Source organism: Camelus ferus, chromosome 26, assembly GCF_009834535.1.
Source record: "Camelus ferus isolate YT-003-E chromosome 26, BCGSAC_Cfer_1.0, whole genome shotgun sequence".
NCBI classification, from domain to species: domain Eukaryota; kingdom Metazoa; phylum Chordata; class Mammalia; order Artiodactyla; family Camelidae; genus Camelus; species Camelus ferus.
In genome coordinates this window covers 9,835,982-9,857,053 of record NC_045721.1, presented here as the reverse complement: position 1 = coordinate 9,857,053, position 21,072 = coordinate 9,835,982, and positions in this window count along the sequence as shown.

Below are 21,072 nucleotides of genomic sequence, written 5' to 3'. Positions count from 1 at the left end.
TCTGAACCTCACAGCACATGCCCTCCTTCACGCCTCCAGAGCCCTGCTTACACGGCAGCTTATTAGAGAGGCCTTCCCTTAACACCCTACATAGAAACCACTCCCGGTCCTTTTTACCAGACTTGACTGTTCTCCAAAGCATTTCACCACCTGGTGGATCTGGCCATGTGTCTCCACCCATCTCCCCCACTAAAAGTGTGAGCTTCATCAGGACAAGGTCTCTCTTTCACTGCTGTATCCCCAGGACCCGGAACAATGACACATCACAGACATCCAACATGACCGTGATGAGTGACTCATACCCCCCATTTCTCTGTCTGTAGAGTTTCTTCCTATTTCCTTAGTGTTATCGGTGTTCATCCATTAGAAAGGCCTTTTGAAAAATTTCTGCCTTATCCAGGCTACTCGAATGGAACAGGTGATCCATCTATACTAGGCTCAAGAGCAGGGAAATTATGCCCTAAGAGGCACGCATGGTGACAGCAGGGGCCACAGCAGGCTGAGCACCTAGAAGGAAGGAATGAAGCTGGGGGCAGGTCCAGGGAGAAAAACAGGAGAGGAATCGGGACAACTCTGAGCACTAACCTCTCTTCCCTGCGGTTTCCTCAGAAAGGAAGTCAGACCCAGAAACTTTAAGTGACTGCATCACAGACGTATTTACTGGCAGAGCTGGAAATACGAATCAAACACTTCCTATATGACTGAAATATTGTGCTATACACCAGAAAATGACACAACATTGTAAACTGCCTATGCTTCAATAAAAATATTTTTTTTAAAAAAATCCTGTGTCCTGGGGTTATTTCCCTCCAAAGTGCATTTTTGAAAAAAAAAATTTTTTTTAATGTTTAAGCTGCTGTTATTTCCGGTATTAACTGATGGATCCATTTCCACCCTAACCCTTTTATGTTCAACATGTTTTTCATCAACCTGCAGGAAGAAAAAAGAATGCAAGCTTATTTCATTTGCACGTGACACAAATCTGGGGGAAAACAGCTAATAGAGTGAGTGACAGAACCATGATCAAAAAAATGTTGATGAGCAAAAGCAATGAGCCAAAACTGATGAGATACAATGTAGCAGGAGCCTAAAAATTTAACTGCAAAAACATAGGAAGGAAACATGATGGAGACGCAGTGCTTGGGAAAACTATGTCTGTGCTTCAGGCCACTGCAGAGGTTTACCCAGAGGAACACAATGGACAACACAAGTCTGGGCCCCCAACCCCTGGTCCAGGAGATGCTAGTCCAATTAGCCCAGATACAATACGGGCAAGCTTTTTAAATGTCACAGTGATTCAGAAGTACACTCCAATTTGAGGATCATCAGTTTTACAGTGAGAGCAGCGTCAGTCACAAACACAGTGTGGCGCCCGCAAACATCAATGCAGTCTTGGGCTGCATTCATAGAAATAAGACTCTTTAAAAAAGATGATCATACTTTCTATTGTATATAAATCAAAACTTTTAGTTCATTCATTCATTCATTCATAAAATTTTGGTGCCATGCCTTTTAAGAGTCAGGCACTGGGTTTACCGGAACTAAAAGACAGGCGTAGCCCTTGCTCACAGAGCTTACAATGGGGAAAGGCCGTGTTTGTGTAGCTGGTAACCCAGGCTTTGCCAGCCTGTGAATGTAAATGAGGACAACTCTACAAATATTATTACAGTTCTTGATGGTCCTCACCTCCATATGTTTGCCTCCCAAGAGGTCCAACCTATTCCTGGGATTCCTCACTCGAGATATTTCCAACAGTCTCCAGGAGAGTTTAGAACTGTCCACAATTTACTCGGGATTTCTTTTCACTTCTAGGCAGAAGAATGGGGACAAAGACTGAGCCCAAGAAGCCAGACTCCATAACCAGTGGCTTCAGTACTAATGGCAAAGGAAATTTCCAGCACAGCCAGTCTTGCATCCTTACAGCACTGTGACCTGTTTTGGAAGTGGAACAGAGGACATTGCCCCACTAAGCCAGGGGCATCCCATACCAAAGCTGCCTGTGCCTCTAAATGTTACCACTCCTGTAAACCACATCCATGTGACCAGAACCCCCAGCTCCACCCACTCTCACCTGGGTAGGTCAGGAAGTCTTCCTCACCCAAGATTACCTACCCCTCCAAGTGTCTGAACTCGATACTGAGGGTTGCTTGCAACTCATCTCTCCTTGTCCTCACAGCGAGGTCCTCTCAGGGGCCCCATTCTCCTGTCTGACCTCGTCTGAACCACCTCGGCCTATAAGACATGTTTTTAGATCCTTGGACATCAGTGGGAGTCAGAGTCTCTTCCAGGGACCTCTGCAGGGCCACGTGCAAAGAAGTGGCTGCAAACAGTCGGCTGAACTTTCCAGAATCAACTCCATCTCCCTTCCCCTTCCCAGCCAAAGGCCTGTTCAACTCTGAATATCATCAGTTCTGGGGGCAAAATTTTAAAGGGTCATGAGCAAGTTGAAGTTCTCTTCCAAAGAAACTGGACAGAAAAGAATGACAGAAGGAAAGAATTAGATGTGTTCAGCCTGGCCCTTTTTTAGTCTGGGATTCTCTGACTGGCACAATAAAGCGAGCTTTGGGTGGAACAAGTCTGGGGTAAAGATATATAGTCTGAATCGGTGACTGAAGCACAGAGCTGAGATCGGGGGACAGCAGGAAAAAAAAAAACTGAAAGGGGTACTGAGCCTCAGAAAGTCTAAGAAAGTCTGTTGGGGGCTGTAAAACCATGAGGAGCTCATGGAGACGTGCGCAGAGTCCAGACCCGCTCACAGCTGGGCTGTGGTCCTCTGTCGGCGGACTAGTTAACAGGTGCAGGGCAGACTAGCAACAAAGCAAATGGTTACGATACCACCAAAATGCCCTGGGTACCAGACAGCAAACATCTGAACTAGACAAAGTGTGATGAGAACCCCCCTCTAGAAAAAGGAATTGATGAAAGAGATATTATGGAAATAGAACTTCAAAGACTCAGCAACTGAGTGGATGGGGTGAGCGGACCAAGAAGAGGCAGGAGTCAGGACTACCTCAAGTCCAGGTCTATGGGATCTAGTAATTTAAAAATGAGAAAGTAACTGAAGGAGTGCAGTTTTGTTTTGGATTTGTTTTTTGTTTTTTGTTTTTGGTACTTCCCTGATGGCTTGACTGTATTCACATATCTGTAAAATTACTATTTTCCCCCTAAAATAAATGTATATTAGGTTTGAAATTAAATAAATAAATAAATAGAAGAAAGTGATCTAGGTTCTGGGAAGAGACAGGGGAGAGATGAGGCATGTAAACAAAGAATATTCATTCCATTTTGGACATTTTGAGATTGAGATCGGGGTAGGCACCCAGGTGGAAATGTCTAGAAGATAGTGAGAAGATAAAGTGATCTTCACTGGAGTAGGCTGAAGCTGAGGGAAAAAACACTAAGTTAAATAAGCAGGTGATCTTTGTGTTTGGAAAGAACTTCAGGAGAGATTGGGGGATGGAAGGTGAAAGGCAAGGGTTAGTAAAGGAGGTAGGCAGTGAGAGGAAGTGGGGAAAAAAATAAGACAAATAACAATACAGCCTTTTTTATGATTATTAAAATGAATACCTTTTTTTTTTTTTTAATTTCAAGGACATACAAAGAAGAGAGTTTGAATTTCCCATACTCCCACCTTAGAGATACACACTATGAACACCCTGGGCTAGTGCCCTCCAGACGTTGTTTTTTATGCCTATATTAGGGAAGCCTATGTTTTTTAGTATGACCTTGATGCAGACTTATTCCTGATGGTTTCCTTTAAACTATATCTGGAGAATTTTCCTATGTAACTAAGTAGTTTTCAAATGTTATTTTTAATTTTTTCAGCAATAGTCCACCTTCTGCCTAAAATCAAAATGTATGTAACAATGAGAATCATCAGGGTTGTTTCAAATCTCTTATAAGTAAAGATCCACCCTTCGTGATGTTGGAAAGAAAGATAAAAACAGGAAGTTTGCTCCAGGGTATGGTAGGCTGGGACTGTGATTTTGAAGGGTTTTGTATCTAATGACGAAGAAATCTGAATTTGAAGACAAAGCAAAGAGAAATTGAGATGGAAAGCTGAAAGAGGAAGGCTCTCATTACCAGACCACAGACGACAGCCCCAGGAAGGCTTCACACAATCACGGTCAACAGTCACACAAGACAGAACCCGGGCCCCTAAGTCTGCCTGGCCTGGCTGCCCTCCCCTCTGGGGGACTTGATTTCCTGCTCAGGAAACCAGGTAGCACTGGGGGAGTCATCCTCACATAACTGCCCTCAGGGCTGATGAGATCACATCCTCAGGGAAAGAGGTACCTAGATTCAGGACAAAATATTGTTCTAATTATTCTGATAGGAGCAAAATAATTAAGGACCACGTTGCTTCCTCTCTTCCTGGAGGATGATCAACCCAGGCTCCAATGGCTCAAGGCTATTTCCTTTCCCCATGTTTTCCACCCCTCCCAAGAGTCCATGTGTCTATTCCTTCCTTGCCTCTCCACCTTCCTTTGGTCCCCTCCCGGTCCAGTCCCCATCCCAATTTAAAGGAACAATTAAGATCTCCAAATGTCAAGGTCTGGGTTCAGCTCCCACACACTTGAGCCATCCTTGCTATTTGGGTTTGAGACACAGATACCTCCGGCAAAGGTTTTGTTTGAGCATCAGCGTGCGCTCCCTCCACAGCAAACTTGGTATCTTTGTGCTTGAAAGCACCCAAGTAGTGCATTGCCAGAGGAAAAGGACAAGATACACAAGTCTCCAAGGGGTAAACATCCTTTTGCATTTCTGATCCTCGGAGAGTATCAGGCCAGGGAGGAAACGAAGCAGCACTTATCAGGCCACGTGCATTGCTGCCACCAAGGGTTTCCCTGAAAACGGGGTTATAGAAGCATGAATGGGAAGGTAGGACAGAGCTATTCGGTAGCCACGAGCGCCCTCTAGTGTTCAATCGGCGGCCTTAACTCCTCCACAGCCTGAACAGAGGAATAAAACAATACGCGGATACATACATAGTAGATATTCATTCCATCTTATCTTCATTTTGTATTGCATTACCGTCACCGATCCAGGTCACACAAAGAAGAACTGTCTGTTCTTGTGGAAAATTATTCAGAGTGAATAAAATATTTTAAGGGAACCTTGGGTCATTTAATTTACTGACCAATAGCAGCAGTTACCATGTTTAAACACTGAGCAGAATTATCATTCTATATCTGGAAGCCAACCCCAGAGAATGTTTTAATGGTAACATACAGTAATTGCAGAAAAACTGATAAACTCATACTTTGCTGGCATCATTGTAGATTGGAAAGCAATATGACAATATGTTTAAGTATCATGAAATATATTCTCTTTGATCCTGATCCCAGGAAATAACACAGCAGGGTTTTTAAAATTATATATAGACAGGAATGTGGACCACAACTTTATCTGCAATTGCTTTTCACTATTAAGTCACTCATCCAATTAAAATAATGACTTTAAAACCTCTTATGTGGTTTGATGTGAAATAAAAAGAGCAGATTACAAATTGCATTACAGTATAATTACAAATTGTAAAATGTGTATATTGTATGGATATGTACTAATACTAGCTCAGAATACAAAATAATGAGAACAGTTGTGTTAAAATAGGGAATGACTGACAGTCTTTTGTTTTCCATTTTTAATTGCTTATTAAGAGGTACTTAGCTTAGAATAAAATGTTTAAGTCTACAGGAGCCTTCCCCAGTCATGACTAAGCTGTAGATTGAGGCCAAATGATCATTTCAATTTCAAGGCTTTTGTTTCTAAAGGCCGAGAGCCCTATTAATTCGAAAGAAAACACAATAAACACAAAGCAAACAAAAAGAATTACTAAAAACAAAACAGCCTATCAGTAAAAATCACATTACATGAATTGCATGACCATCAAGGATGATTATACTGTTGTCATTATTGAACATCAAGGTGAGTGTAATATTGATACCAATTAGAATAGAATCTTAAGAAAAATATTAGAACACAAGATTATACATTCACACTTGTTAATGGCAGCTTAATCACTGGTATAGGTACATAAAGATCAGAGACAAATTTCAATGGCTTCATGTTGATGAAATTGTTAGTGTTCTTTCTTATTGTGCAGTGAAGTTCCTGTGCTTCAGAATTTTTATGATAACTAACCCCAGAGATTAAGAACATTAGAGCCAAGCACAGGTGTGCTTAGTACTGCTTGCGGCTCAGAAGAAGAGGTCCCCGCGGTCTCAGCAAATTACTACGAGACCCAGCGTGCTTTCAAAAGCAGGGAAGCAGTAGCCAAAACACGGTGATGGTTTAAAAGGCAATCTTACAAGGGCCTTTTGGAGAGCATTAGTAGTATCCAGTTCAGGATTTGTGACAAAGATAAAAACTCCAGGCAGGGTTTTGGTCTCCCCCGGAAGGTTTGATGTAAGCCACTGGAATGGTCACAGGACAGATTTGAAATCGCAAGTCAGGCTCATGTCTATACAACCTAAATCTAATGAGACGCTATCCACATAGCTCTGGATTGATGACCCAGGGCTAGAGATCTGGCTCAGGGAACGTTTCTGAAACAGCCAAACCATTCAAAGGCAGAACAAAGAACTGTAAGGTATGTCCTTGAAGCAGGCCAGACTATGGTTCAGGGACAAACAAATCAATCTTGGCAAATAATATTCTCATAGATGTTTTCCTGGCTGAAATATGTATGCAAATCAATTTAACAGTAGAAAGATAAAGGGGGAAATGGAGATTATTCACAAAGTAAACAAAATGCCTTCACAAAGATGAACACATTATAAGAAACAACCCCTGGGGAAATATGAATAGTTCAGCAGGTAAGACTATGCACTCCACTTGCCAAGGAAAACAAGACCATGCTGGCAAATGTCCTGAGTAACCATCACTGCAGAGTGGGCTGAGGATCCAGCTGGGGTTCCCTTTAGCTTCACAGTGTAACATGCCATGAGGGTTAACCTTAGGGGAAAACAGAGCTTTCTTTTCTTTTGCTGGAATACATTCCATTCTTCTACTTCAGAACCAGGGTTCAGAGTTCTAGGCTGCTTCTCATTCCTTCCAATTCCAGCCTCCTCTCCTCACCCGCCTTCCTCCTCTGACATCCAAACCTATAACAGTAGGGAATCCCAGAAGGGAGTGTTCTGAGCTTACCCCGGTCTTATGCAAGGCCCTGGATCTTTTCAAAACTGTTTTTATTGCTCGTAAATACACCATCGAAAACTCACTGGGATCTTAAAGCTCACTGTAAATGGCTTACCCAGAAAACAGAGAGCAATGGGACAGGGGACACAGTGGGGAGCCGGGCCCCAGCCAGAGTGGGGGTTTATGAGGGAATCTTCTAAAGGGAGATTCTGTAGGAAGAGGAAAAGGCATCTGAGTCACCGGCAGAAATAAAATTGGGTTAAATTAGTAAATGTAGAACAAACTGAGCAGAACAGCCAGACCTTGTAGCAAGAGACATGAGGTAAGGAAAAGGAAAAGATAAAAAGCAGAACTGTGGGATGCTTTGCATCTGTGACTTCAAAAGTCAGAAGAAAATCCAACCAAGGCTAAGACACATATGGCCACAGCTCATTGACCTGGTGACCCTCCCCCTTCTTTCAACAGTGGCTTTCTGGTAAGAATAAAACACATTCCAAAGAAGAAAATAGTAATCTAAATCTAGACTATGCACATGCAGATTAATTGGCTCCATCTTGGGTGGGGAGGAAGTTGCTCAAGAGAAGTGCTTGGAAGTTTGTGCTTTGGGCAAAGAATGAAAAGGAAGACTCTGATTTGTATACTAAAAGAAGTTGAATTTCCGGGGCCCATTGACTTGTTGCTCCTCCCACTGGTCAACCAGGGAATAAACTGCATAATTACATATCCACATCTACACACCAGCATCAGCCTAGAAGGCACCACAGTCTAGGAAATGATGAAAGATCATTTTCCAGAGTCCTGGGTTTAAAGCAATCTCTACAGGCTGCTGTTAGATTGCACTTTATTTGTTAGAAGTTAGCTTGGAGAAATCAACAAAGACATAAACAAGCTCAAAAAATGTTAAGTGTCTTGAACAAATCCAGGTAAACATTCCATATTTCAAAGTTTGCTCCACTGTGACAGGAACCCAGGTTCCTTCTAGCTTGTTGCTCTATCACATAGAGTCTCGACTTCATGGTCCAAGATGACAGCATCTTCCTTACAAGCAGTGAGATGAAGAAAGGTTCTCAAAATCTGCTGCACAATATTTCCACTTACATCCCTTTGGCTACAACTTAGTCACAAGGTCATACTCAGCTGTGAAGGAAGCTATGAAATGCAGTGTTTATTCCAGACAGCTAGATGCTGAGCTAAAAACTGGGAGTTCCATCAGCACAGAAGAGAACAAATATTGGGAAAAAATTAGCAGCCAGTGCCTCCCTCTCCTTGACCTCACCCATTATTCATATGGAGTGGGGAAGGGAGAAGAGGGAATAAATGCAGAGCAGCACATGTACTGACTTTAGAAACATCAGTGGCCAGACAGTTCAAGGTTCGGTCCAATGTACATTTTAATTTTAATGGCTAATGTAGACAAAGAACTGATCTTTTAGAAGAAGGGTGTCTCTTGGATGCCAGTAGCAGGAGAGGGGTAAGGGGAGAGGGAAGGACAGGACAGCAGGAGGGTGCCAGGGACCCAAGAAGACAGGTCTTGGGCCTCCAGGGAGGGAGAGGAACAGAGATGGAGAAGGGAATGTACGAGATGTCAAAAGTAAACATCATGCCTACGTCTGTACCTCACTTCTCTGAGTGTCCTGGGTTGCCGATAACCGTTAAAGCTTCACCTCAGTCACCACTACCTCTCAGAAGCCAGCCTCATCTTTGAGGCCCATTAGCAAGGATATAAATCTGAAAACAGAAGAGCAAGCCCAGCTGGACAGGCTGCCACTGCGGGAGACTGAGTGTGGTCCTATGGCCCTGTGGTCTAACACACACAAGGTCTTACTCCTGTTTCTACCAATAATGGGTTGTAATCCTCCAAGAAGTCTCCTGGATTCTCTAACCTACATTTTCCTATTTATATAAGAAGGAGTAATATTTCTGCCCTCTGGCCATCTCTTAGAGTCATGGAAAGGGTTAAAACAGATAATAAAGAACTTAAAGCTCCTTGGAGACAAATAGCTAAAATATAATGAGATAATATAAAGATATGTGTATCTATGTCTTAATTATACTATGTAATAATAGCATATAAGATATAATTATGATAATATATATTGTTACATATTATAATATAAATATATCTGTATCTATATATTAATTATAAATAATTGTATCATATAATATACAATTATATAAGTGTATCCAGATGCTAATTATATCATATAATTATATCACATAATATATAATTATATAAATATGTGCATCTATGTTAATTATATCATACAATTACATCATACAATAATATAAATATGTGTATCTATATATTAATATATAATACATAATATAGTATGTTAATTATATATTAATGTATGTTATAGAGTATAATTATATAATATAATCACATAATATAATATATACTTATATTACTATATAATTATATAATATATACCATATTACATATTATATATTATTTCTACTTAACAAATAGGAAAGTTTAAAATATATGTATTATTATTTCTAATATACAGATATGCTTATATATAATATTAAGTAGTCTCACGGTTTTCACAGTTTCACCTATGGCCTAGAGGTTTAAGAGAAAGACTGGAGGTGGAGGAGAAATCTCGGCGGAGCCGAACGCCGCCCTCCTCCCCACCCCCGGCCTTCACGAGCGCAGCGAGGCCGCGTTCACAGCCCTCCATCCCCGTCCACGTGCTCGGGCTGCGAGGCGGGCTCTCCTCAGCTCACGCCGGGCCACAAAGGAACCGCCTCACGCACATTCTTTCTGGAAGAAGTCCTAAGCCAAAGTTTATGGCTCCTACAGAGCGCTTCGTACAGACGCACAGGCACGGCGGAGCCGGAGGGGGCCGTTTCCGCGCTGACTGGAGGGCCGCTCTGCCCTTGGCCGGCTCTTTCCCGGTGTCCAGCCGCCGCCCTCCCCTCCTCACGTGGTTCCTCTCACCTGTCCTCCGGTCCGCCGCGGCGCTGAGCCATCCAGTCCCCGCAGCCAGCTCTCACCCCCAACGTGGCCACGGCCACGGGACCCCTGGGAGACCCTGTTCCTGCCGCTTCCACACTTGCCGCTGCCACCACGGGCGTGTGCGCCCCACCTTGCGCTGGCCGCCCGACGCCTTCCCTCACGGCCCCGGAGGGCTGCCTTACCTGGTCCGGCCGGGACGTCTGCCTCGCCGACACGCTCCCTCAGCTTCCAGATAACACGACCGCCGCGTGCAGGGGGGGCGGGGCGGGGGTGGGGCTGTGCAGCGGCCAGTCACGTGACCTCCTTAAAGCGAGCCGGCGCGTCCAGCAGCCTGACAGCTCATCTGTCCAGGGGCCAAGCGTTCCGGAACCTCTGCACTTTCCGGCCGCTCTCACCTACGGACCTCCTGGGATTTCCAGCTCACCTTTAACCCGAGCTCCTCACGCCAAGAGCCAAGTCCAGCGCACGCTGGTCACCATGCCAGGGACTTGTTGGAGGAGGTCGTGAGAGGACGTGACCGACGGTTGACCCGTGAGCCTGTCAGCCATGGGAGGCTCTTCACCCCTCCCCTGTCCAGAAGTTTTAAGATTCTGGCGGTGGGTGAGAGGGCCTAATAGACCCTTTCTCTGGTGCCAGAACACCTAGGACCACGCTTCCAGGGAGTGGAAGAACCCTTATGCAGGATGCTTTCCAGAAGAGACGGGGAATGTGCAAATGCGTCCAGAACCATCAAGCCTGACCTCTCTCTCCTCCCACCACATGCATCCTCCTTCCTAGGACCAGCAGCTACTCCTCAATATCCCTAAATGTGCTAAACCTTTGGGTTACAAATTACAGATTCTTACCTAAACCTCATAGGTGAATAGAATAAATATATCCTAAACAATGCATTAAGAAGTTGGTGGTGTGTTGCCCTCCAGAAGCTTAGAATAGGGTTGGAGAGGCAAAAGTGACCCTAAAAAAGAGAGACAGTAAATAGCATAAGGGCATATAACAGTGCGGAACTGCATGTAAATCAGTGTTTCTTCTCTCTCTCTCTCTTTTTTTTTTTAGAAGGAGTTCTCTAATTTCTCACCACAGGAGTTGAAACTTTTAGAAAATCCAGGAAAAACAAAACAACACAAAACAAAACAACAAACCAAACAAGTAATAATCAAGGTCTACATATGAAACAAAGTAAAATGTGTCATCATTTGGAACAATTAATGGAGTATAAGAAAATAGAATTGTTTGCCCTTGACGTTAGGAACATTCTTCTGTGAGTGTTATTATCACCCTGACATTGGACCTTTGAGAAGCGAATAAAGAAGGAAATGTTTTTTACTTCTGCTGTGCGTTTTGCCATGAAAAATATTTACATAGATTGATGTAAAAGCTTGTTTTCAACCTTCAGAAATTATCCATGAACAAAGGACTAATTACGTATTTTTAAAGAAAAAAGTATTCACCTTGCTAATATAAAAGTATAGGGAACTGCAGATGTTGAAAAGAGAGTGGTGAATGGGGAAGCCATATGGAGCAGTTACAAGGATGCTAATATTCATACCCAGTCAGTAACTAAGAGAGAATGTCTACAGAAAATTAAACAAGACATAGAGAATATGTGTCATTTGCATTTACAAAATAATCAATTGAAGCTCTGAAGTGATTTAAAATCATGTGGGTATAAGGTGAGAGAGGTGAAGTGACAAAAAGATGTGTTGCACCCTCATCTTTCATAGCAGGAGTCACAGATAATGGAAAAAGCTAATGCATTATGAAAGATGTATGCATATCTTTTTGAATTATGGCCATTACTATCAGAGTAAACGATAACAGATAATGTAGTTGCCTCTGGAGACTTGACAAAGTTATGAAGGGAGTGGGAACTATTGATCTTGAATGTAAATTCTTGGATATTACTATTTTACATGTTTAAAAATAATACAAGTTAATAATTCCAAATTAACACCTTCCATTTAATTTAAAACATTTAATAATACTTCAAATCCTCCTTTTTCTGTGTTTTTTCTTTGGTTTTTTTTTTAAACACCTTTATTGTTGTATGGTTCCTATTAAATCCGTGTTACTTTAGCATGCATCAGAGCACCTGAAAAACTTACCAAAAACTTATCAAAACTTTTATGTAGAAAAAAAAAATCAAAACTATCAAAAACAAAAAAAAACGAACACTTTTTTCAGTAGGTCTGGGGTAGGCTTGTGATATTGCTAAGAAAAATTCCATGTGATTTTGATGCTAGGAGGCCAAGAGCACAAAAATACAGCACAATAGACATCATTAGATAAGTTAGTGGTTTTGTTGTAACAACCAAATTACAACTAAAACTATTTAAAACTATGTTTTCTATACTAGCCAGTCCCTTGACTGTACTGGTCACCGCTCTTAGCAAAACCAATTATTCTATTTCAAAGAGGAGAGTCAAAGACTACAGGAGAAGTACTGCTCTGTCTGGAAAATCTCCAACACATTCCTTGACTTATAAAGCAAATCAAAAGAAATAAATTTAAAACTCTTTTTGTACCTTTGAGCTTCAGGCAAAAATATATATATATATTCACCTTTCTTTGGAGGAATGACTAAATTTTGTTGCTGTGGGTTGAATTAGGTAGCTGCTTGAGTTGGTACAATGAAACTCAAATATTTTGAACTTACTCAGGCCTTAGAACCTGAAAGCCTCAGTACCAGTCCCACCCCCACCATGTCTTCCTGTGAATTCAACCCTTTACCAGCAAGATCTAACTCAGCATCACAAGAGGGGAAAACATTCCGATAAAAGAAAGCCATAATTTGATTCCATCGGTATTTCAGCTCAAACAGGGTCTCAATAAATGTTCTTTACTGTAAGAATGACAAAATTTTTAACTCTAAGATTCGCAAATTATTTTTCTGTAACCAAAAGTCATCTGAAAAGGGGGGGAAAAGGGTTGTTTTAGGGAGATTCAGATGAATTTTTCAGCTGACAGAGAGGTAGAGGAGACTTCCAGTTTCTTGTGGTCTTGATCCATCTGCTCAGCCTCCAGGGCCACCGACCTTAGAGCCGGAAACGCTGATTCCCAAGGCCAGACGTGCTGCCTCCACACCCAATCAGCAAACTCAGTGACCTCTCCTCAGTCATGAACCTCTACATGTGAGCTCGCCCAGTCCCACCTGCTAGGATAGACCCAGATAATTCAAAGAAAGTAGAGATTGTGGTTGTTGTTTCACCTTTTACCAGCCTCCTTATTTTACACGTAAAGGAACAGATGTCCAGAGAGTCAAGGTCACAGAGCTTCCACTTCTCCTGGAAGTCATATGGAAAGGACCCTCATGCCTTCTGCAGCCAAAGCTCGGTTGCTCCAGTTTTCTCTCTTTTGGAAAGAGGGTTACAGAAGTGGGAATGGGCTTCTCTTGCCACCTAGCCTTGTGTGTTTTGTGGTCATCCATTAATCTGCTCCGCAGCCTAGTGATGACAATACATTTAGCCCTGTTGGGGGCCCAGTCAAACATGTTCACTAGTGGGGATGGGGCTAAATGACTTCCAGTGAGTGAGATGACTTCCCAGGGAGACAAAGGATGGCAGGAAGGAAACTCACATTCATGGAGTCACCATCTCCCTACACAGCCCAGAGCAAAAGGACCCAGGGACGGTACCCCCTTGCCCCAGGCAAGGGAGTAGGTTAAGCTTTGGTTGAAGGCTTCCTCTATACAGGTGGTAGGAGCCTGCTGAAAAGAGGGAGGTTGGGGAATGTTCCGTCTATACCCCACAGGCCTGGCAGGGCTGAGTTCCCCTGAGCTCACAGAAGAATCTCAGCGTGCAGTGCAGCCTGGAGTAGGTCTGGCTGGTCAAGTGCTGGCAGGGCCAGGAGGGGAGGCTGGGCTGGCTCGGGTTCCAGCGCCAGCAGCAGTGTGGGCACGCAAGGAAAGAGGAGGCTCTTTCCAGCTGACTCACCTCTCCCCTACCCCCTGCAGCTGCTCTCCCTTCCCACTCTGCCCTCCTCCACTCCCACCCTTTTCCTGGTTTGGGTTCAAACCTTAGCAACAGGCTCCAACAGTTAACAACACCTGCTTACTCAAAAGCCTGGGGCACCGTCAGGGGACCGGTACAGAATCTACTATTTTGACATCACACCTTCCCGTGAAACCAAGATGCTTGAAAGAAAGAGAGAGGACACAGCTCAGTGGACTGGCCCCTGGCAACGTGGGCACCTCAGAAGCTCACATTTGCATTTGCTTCCTCAGCCCCCAGCCCCGGGACCAGTCAGTGGAGCGCACAGGAACAGGTGGCAGGCATGGACTCCGGCAGATGCCCTGTGCGCCCACAGCAGATGCGACGTCACCCTCCTTGCAGGTTTCTTGGCTCCTTCAGGCCCTTCCTAAGCCAGCGCCTCATAGAAGCTGGCTTCCTGGGGCGACATCCAGCCCCTTCAGCATCACAGTCCAGGAGCTGTCACTCACCCCACAGGAACTAGGAGCATGCGTTTTCTAGGTCACAGAAGTCTCTGTCTACATCTCACTGCCTGCAGCTCCTGCCGGGTTATAGAAACAGCACATACAGGAGAGACCCAGATCGTGGAGGCCTCGGGGAGAATCATCATCACCCCAGCTCTCCCCACAATGGCAACAACCAAAAGGAGGATTCTGGAGCCCTCTGGAACACAGGTCTCCAGATCTATCTCCTTGCCTGTCCCACACTGGATAAGCCAGATGATACCCCATTTTCACAAAGCTCACCCCACACTTGCATCCATTCGGTTAAAAAATTATTTTTTGTTGAAATGCCTACTGAATGTTAGATTTCAATTTTCAAATCATTGGAACTTCGTATGCACCAAATCAAGTGCCTTACCTCAAGGCACCTATGTTCTCATAAGAAAATTAAGGTGGGCAACTATAGATAATATATGTGTAGCTGGTTCACACAGCTTTGTGACAGTAGAGGCACAAAAAACGTCTATTTTTTTTAGTCAAGTTAAATCTAAATCTAAACTAAATCCACACGTTAGTGATAAATATCTGCTAAATGAGTCAGTGAATGTGCCAGGTCCCCGCCCTCCTCCTACCCTGATACTATCCAGTGTTCCTCCACCAACAAACCCCACCCCTAAAGGACCTCGTATTCAAAACCAGCATAACTCAGGGTTGGAAAATGGGAAAGTGTCTTTCATTCTTTCAAGCTGAGTTCACAGCAGAATTAACTCCAATTAATTTTCCAATCACTTACCACACACATAGATACATCTATCTATAATAGCAGGATTATTATAAGAGAATAGTTAATTAAGGACTGAGCTGGACCACATCACAAAAATGATCTGAATTCAGTGATTTTTCAGAGTAATGATTTGGACTTGACTTGAGGTTGCTTTTGCTTTTGTTTGCTACCCAACTGCCCAGTGAGCAGTGAAGAGCACACACCCAAAAATAAAGCTATGGATGAGTAGAAGTCTCCTTGTCGCCTTCCTAGTTCCTCACAGGGAAGCTCCCAGAACTGAGTGGTTTCATCAGGTCAAGTGGAGTAAGGAATCCGCCAGCATGGAAGAGCCCAGAATCTCAGTTCATTGGCTTTCATAGGAACTTCCTAAACCATGTGGGAAGCTCTTGCCCATGGAGGTACATACATCTGTCCTGTTTTTCTAAGAGCACCAGTGAGCCAGCTTCAGGTGTGGAGGGCTAGGTTTGGTCAGAACCCACCATAGGAATTATGATAGAAAATAGCTTGGTATCATCAAAAAATAATAATAATAAATTATTTGATGATTATTTGGGTTTAGATGTATGGTTTATGCAAGGAGAGTAATGTGCTATGGAAGACAGGGAGAAGAAGATGCTTTCAAACCAATGAAGTGGTTTTGTTTCAAGACTTGGAGAAGAGTAGAAGTTGAGTGTGCAGAACCAAGAAACCCACACAAACCAGCCTGGCTCAAAAGGAGGCTGTGGGCAGCGGTTTACACTGAGAGACTAGAGCCACCTTGCGGAGAAGATTGAAAGCAACCAAGAAAAACAAGAAGGATCAGGGAAAATCTGCTAGTGAAATCAAATCCCAGAAGTGGTGACTGGAAGAGATCTTTTAACATGTGATAAAATTGAGACCCAGAAAATTTAAGCGATTTGCCCAAGCTGAAAGAATTAGGTAATGGCATTTTTAAATGGGTCACCCCCGAATGTGGTTTAAGTCCACTGTGAACCAAAAAGTGGAGACACTGGTTTTGAAGAGCCTCAACTATCATGGGGTTTGTACTCCACTCTATTATTTTTCAACTCTTGCTCTCCCTTAATCCAGGAATCTATAAAAGGTCAATCATGATCTCTTAGTCTGTCCTGATTCTCTACCTGGTTTGATTCTCACACAGCCAGATTCCCAGCTCTCTGTCACAACTTCACTGCCCAGCCTGACTGACTCCCAACAGGCAGGAAGGCAGAGGCAGAGAAACCCTGCTACAGTTAAGACTGCCTTCTCAACACCACCCCTTATCATTAGTAGAAATCACTAAGGTTGCTTTTGCAATCTCTCAAAGATTAGATGAGCCCGACCTACCTCAATTGCAGGGGAATTTTGAAAATTTACCTTGTTATGAGGTGACTTCAGACCTAAAGCTTACAAAATGGATCAGTGCAGACATGTTTTTGTGCACATGTAAGCATGGGCTTTTTTTTTTTTTTATTGAAGGACAGTTGGTTTACAACATTGTCTTAATTTCTGGTGTACAGCATAGTGATTCAGTTATATATATATTCTTTTTCATATTCTTTTTCATTGTAGGCTATTACAAGATATTGAATATCATTCCCTGTGCTATACAGTACGACCTTGTTGTTTATCTATTTTATATATAGTAGTTAGTATCTGCAAATCCCAAACTCCCAGTTTATCCCTTCCCACCCCCTTTCCCTACCGGTAACCATTAAGTTTGTTTTCGATGTCTGTGAAACTGTTTCTATTTTGTAAATAGGTTCATTTGTCATTTTTTTTAGATTCCACATACAAATGATACCATATGGTAGTTTTCTTTCTCCTTCTGGCTTACTTTACTTAGAATGACAATCTCCAGGTCCATTCATATTACTGCAAATGACATTTTTTAATTCTTTTTTTATTGCTGAGTAGTATTCTATTGTATATATATACCATACCTTCTTTATCCAATCATCTGTCAATGGACATTTAGGTTACTTCCTTTTCTTGGCTTTTGTAAATAGTGCTGCTATGAACATTAGGGTACACGTATCTTTTCAAATTTGAGTTCTCTACAGATAAATGAATAGGCTTACCTTTATCTCAAGAAATTCAGAACTTTCTCAGGGCTGAGACTGCAACCTGGGGCAGGGGCATGGGGTGGGAGTCATTTATTAAAAATATTTAAAGGAAAATATATTAGCTGATACTACCTGGGCAAGGAATAAATGCTGGAATAAACAATAGGCAAACCGAAAAGCTTTGGAGGAAAGGCTGGGGTATGAAATGCTCTGGAGAATAAGGGCTTTGAAAAGCTCCCACATGTCTCTAGGAATCTAGAAAACCACACACATGTCCAGGGCTGGACCAGTGTTCAGAAAAGACCTCAGAAAGCTCTGATCTCTCAGTTCTGGCCATTGTTCAGGCTCTGCATAGGCAGGAAATGAAGGCTAAAGCAGAACTGTAAACAACCTGGCCAAGCATTGAAGGTATGACCAGCACACCCAGTCCATCTCCAGAGAATAGATTTTTGTTATGGTTCCAGGCATGAAAGTAACATCTCTGTAGAATCACTGGTTGATCACTAAACTAACAGAGCAGAGATTTCATTGGCCACACATGACAAAGAATATAGACTTTTTAAATTTAGTCCATAAAAGTTACCAAACAAGCAGCAACTCCAACAAGCAGTAACAAAACACCCTAGGTAGTGGGGGAGACTCAGATGAACAGAGTTACCACATTCTCATATCCAAAACGTTCAGCTTTCAATTAAAAATTACAAGGCATGAAAAAAAATAAGAAAGCCAATAAACAGGAAATAAGGATATTAATAGAAACTGTCCTTGAGGAAGCCCAGGCTTTGGATTTAATAGACAAAAACGTTTTATTAACTATTTTAAATATGCTCCAGCAGGCAAAAATAACAATATACAAAGAACTAAAGGAAATAGAATGATATCTTACCAGATAGAGCATCAATAAACACCTAGAAATTATAGAAAGGAACAAAATAGAAATTCTGGAGTTAAAAATAAAGTACAATAATGAAATTTAAAATTCAGTATCATTAGTTATTAAGGAAATGCAATTCAAAACCCCCATGAGGTGTCACTTCATACCCACTAGTATGGCTATAACATTTTAAAAACTGAAACCCTCATCTGTTGTTGGTGGAAATGTAAAATGATGCAGCCACTGTGGAAAACAGTTTGGTGGTTCTTCAGAAAGCTAAACATAGAGTCACTGTACAACTCAGCAATTCCACTCCTTACCTAAGAAAACTGAAAATGTATGTTGAAATAAAAATTGTACACAATTATTTAGAGCAGCATTATTCATAATAGCCAAGTGTTTCCACTAAAAATGTGAAACAACTCAAATATCATTAACTAATGAATGGATAAACAAGATGTGGTTTGTCCAGACAATGGAATATTATTCTGCCATAAAAAGGCATGGAGTGCTGATACATGCTACATGATGAGCCTTGAAAACTAATGAAAGAAGTCAGATACAAAAGGCCATGTATTGTATGATTCCATTTACATGAAATGTCCCGAATAGGGAAATCCACAGAGACAGAAAGCCAATTCGTGGTTGGAGGAAGCTGATAGGAAGGGAAGACAGGAGGTGACTCGTGGGTTCAGAGTTTGTTTTTGCAGTCATGAAAATGGTTAAACAGTGGTGATGGTTACAAAACCTTGTGAATGTACTAAAAGCCATTGAATTATACACATTAAAATGGTTAAAATGGTGAATTTGTTATGTGAAGTTTATCTAAATTTTTAAAATATGTGTATGTGCATGCACATACCATAGAATTAAGTTATTCAAGCTCTGGTTAGGCTATGGACTATACTTGACACCCAGCTCTACCAGGTAGGTGAATGAGAACAAAATATTTAACCTCTCTGAGTCTCAGTTTCCTATGTAAAAAAATGGGGCTAATAATAATGCCTGCCTTGCAGAGTCATTGTGAGGATTAAAGGAGCCAATGAAAGTAAAGAACATATCATGGGACCTAGAATATAGTAAGCTCTCAATAAATGGTGCAAAGCATAACCACATGTGCAGATAATACATACCTATGCAGAGAGACAGAGAGAAAAAAAAGAGAAATAGACTCCTACTGGGAAGAATATCCTAGTCAGCCCACAGGAACTTTCTTGTCTTGAAACTTAACTAGTAAGAATTTTGTAATTTATCAATCATTCTCTGTTAGATTTTCCTACAATGACTCAGTCCCCTAAAGGCAAAGTACCTGATAAAATGACAAACTGAAATCATTGAATTAAAATGTTGAAATCCTATTTTCACACACACACACACACACACACACACACACACACACACACACACACGAGCCTGTCTGACATGACATACTAGTTCATCTCTAAAACAGCATCAGCGATGACTGAGGAAAGCTATTCGTTGCAAAGGAAAGCAAATGTGAATTTCCACTTTGTGTGATGCATTCACCAAAATTAGAGCTCCACATATCTTCCAGCCTCTTTGCCCATACAAATCTTTCCAAGACCAACTCAAATCTCACCTCAACTGAGCCTTTCTAATCACCCCAGCAGAAGACACTTCCACTTCAATTGAGCTTCTTAGAAAAAGGAAGGAAGGAAGGAAGGAGCCAGAGGGAAGAGAAAGAAAAGGCACTAATTAAAAAATCCCATCTCCTACCATAACCTGTGCTTTCACTTCCCTTTCTCAATTTCCTCCCATCCCAAGACAAGAGCTCTTTGACCTCCTCAATGTCCCCAACACACTGACACTTCCAAACATTTTACCCAGCACGTCCCTCCCTATCCAGTGGCCATTCCAAGGACTAACACTGCATTTGCTCTCTTGCAAATACCTTCGACTTCTTGAACTCCTTCCAAATCACAACCCTAACTATGCATGGATCCAGTATCACCGACCTCCTCTCTACCTCAACCTGCAACACTAGTTATTGCTGGAGAGAAACCCCAACTAGGCAAACAGGTAGCAGGTTGAACACATAGTGTTCAACCTTGAACTTACACACAATCATACTTCAAATCTTCCTAAATTTCTAAGCCCCTCTCCCGTTATCCATGATTCCATACCTCCCCCCTCCACTAAAACTCTGACTTCCTCCTTCCCTTCTACCCTCAGCTGATGCTCATTCCTCACACTTCATGAAGAATACAGAGCCCTCTGTGCCAAGTCCCTCACAGTTCAGCCCCCAAGCCTGAATTTGCAGCTACTACCTTCTTTTCCTTTCTGTTCCACAGAGGAAATGCCTTTCCCTTAATGAAACTCATTTTTCTCCACATCTGCTCTGGGCTGAATCTTCTCTCCATTTAGGGCCTGAGTTCCACCCAAGGTGTTAATAAGGCTGTGTCTGAGTGATCGTGGGTGACCTAACCTTGGTTGTGTTCTTTTATTTATCTTTGTTACAGAAGTTATCACCGATTACTTAATTTTTTTTTTTTTTAAGAATTTAAGAGAAAGGTATGATCTGTTATCGTCTAAAAGTCCTGACAGGCTTGGAGATGTGGTAATACCCTTTGTCATTCAAGTCAACATTCAGCCCCCATTCAACTTGGGGGTAGGAATAGATACCAAATCCTTCCAGCCACAAAGCTGGGTGAGCCCAAGTCTTGAGGAGACATGCTAAGAGATACTGAATATAATAACTACATCTTGACAGGCCATAATCTCAAGCCTTTTCCGTAGCCAATTTGTCACTAATTTTCTAATTTACCTTAATCATAAAAACTGAGTCAGAGAGGTTACCTAATCACCGATCCCTGAAAGAGGAGTGAATTCAAAAGGAGTCAG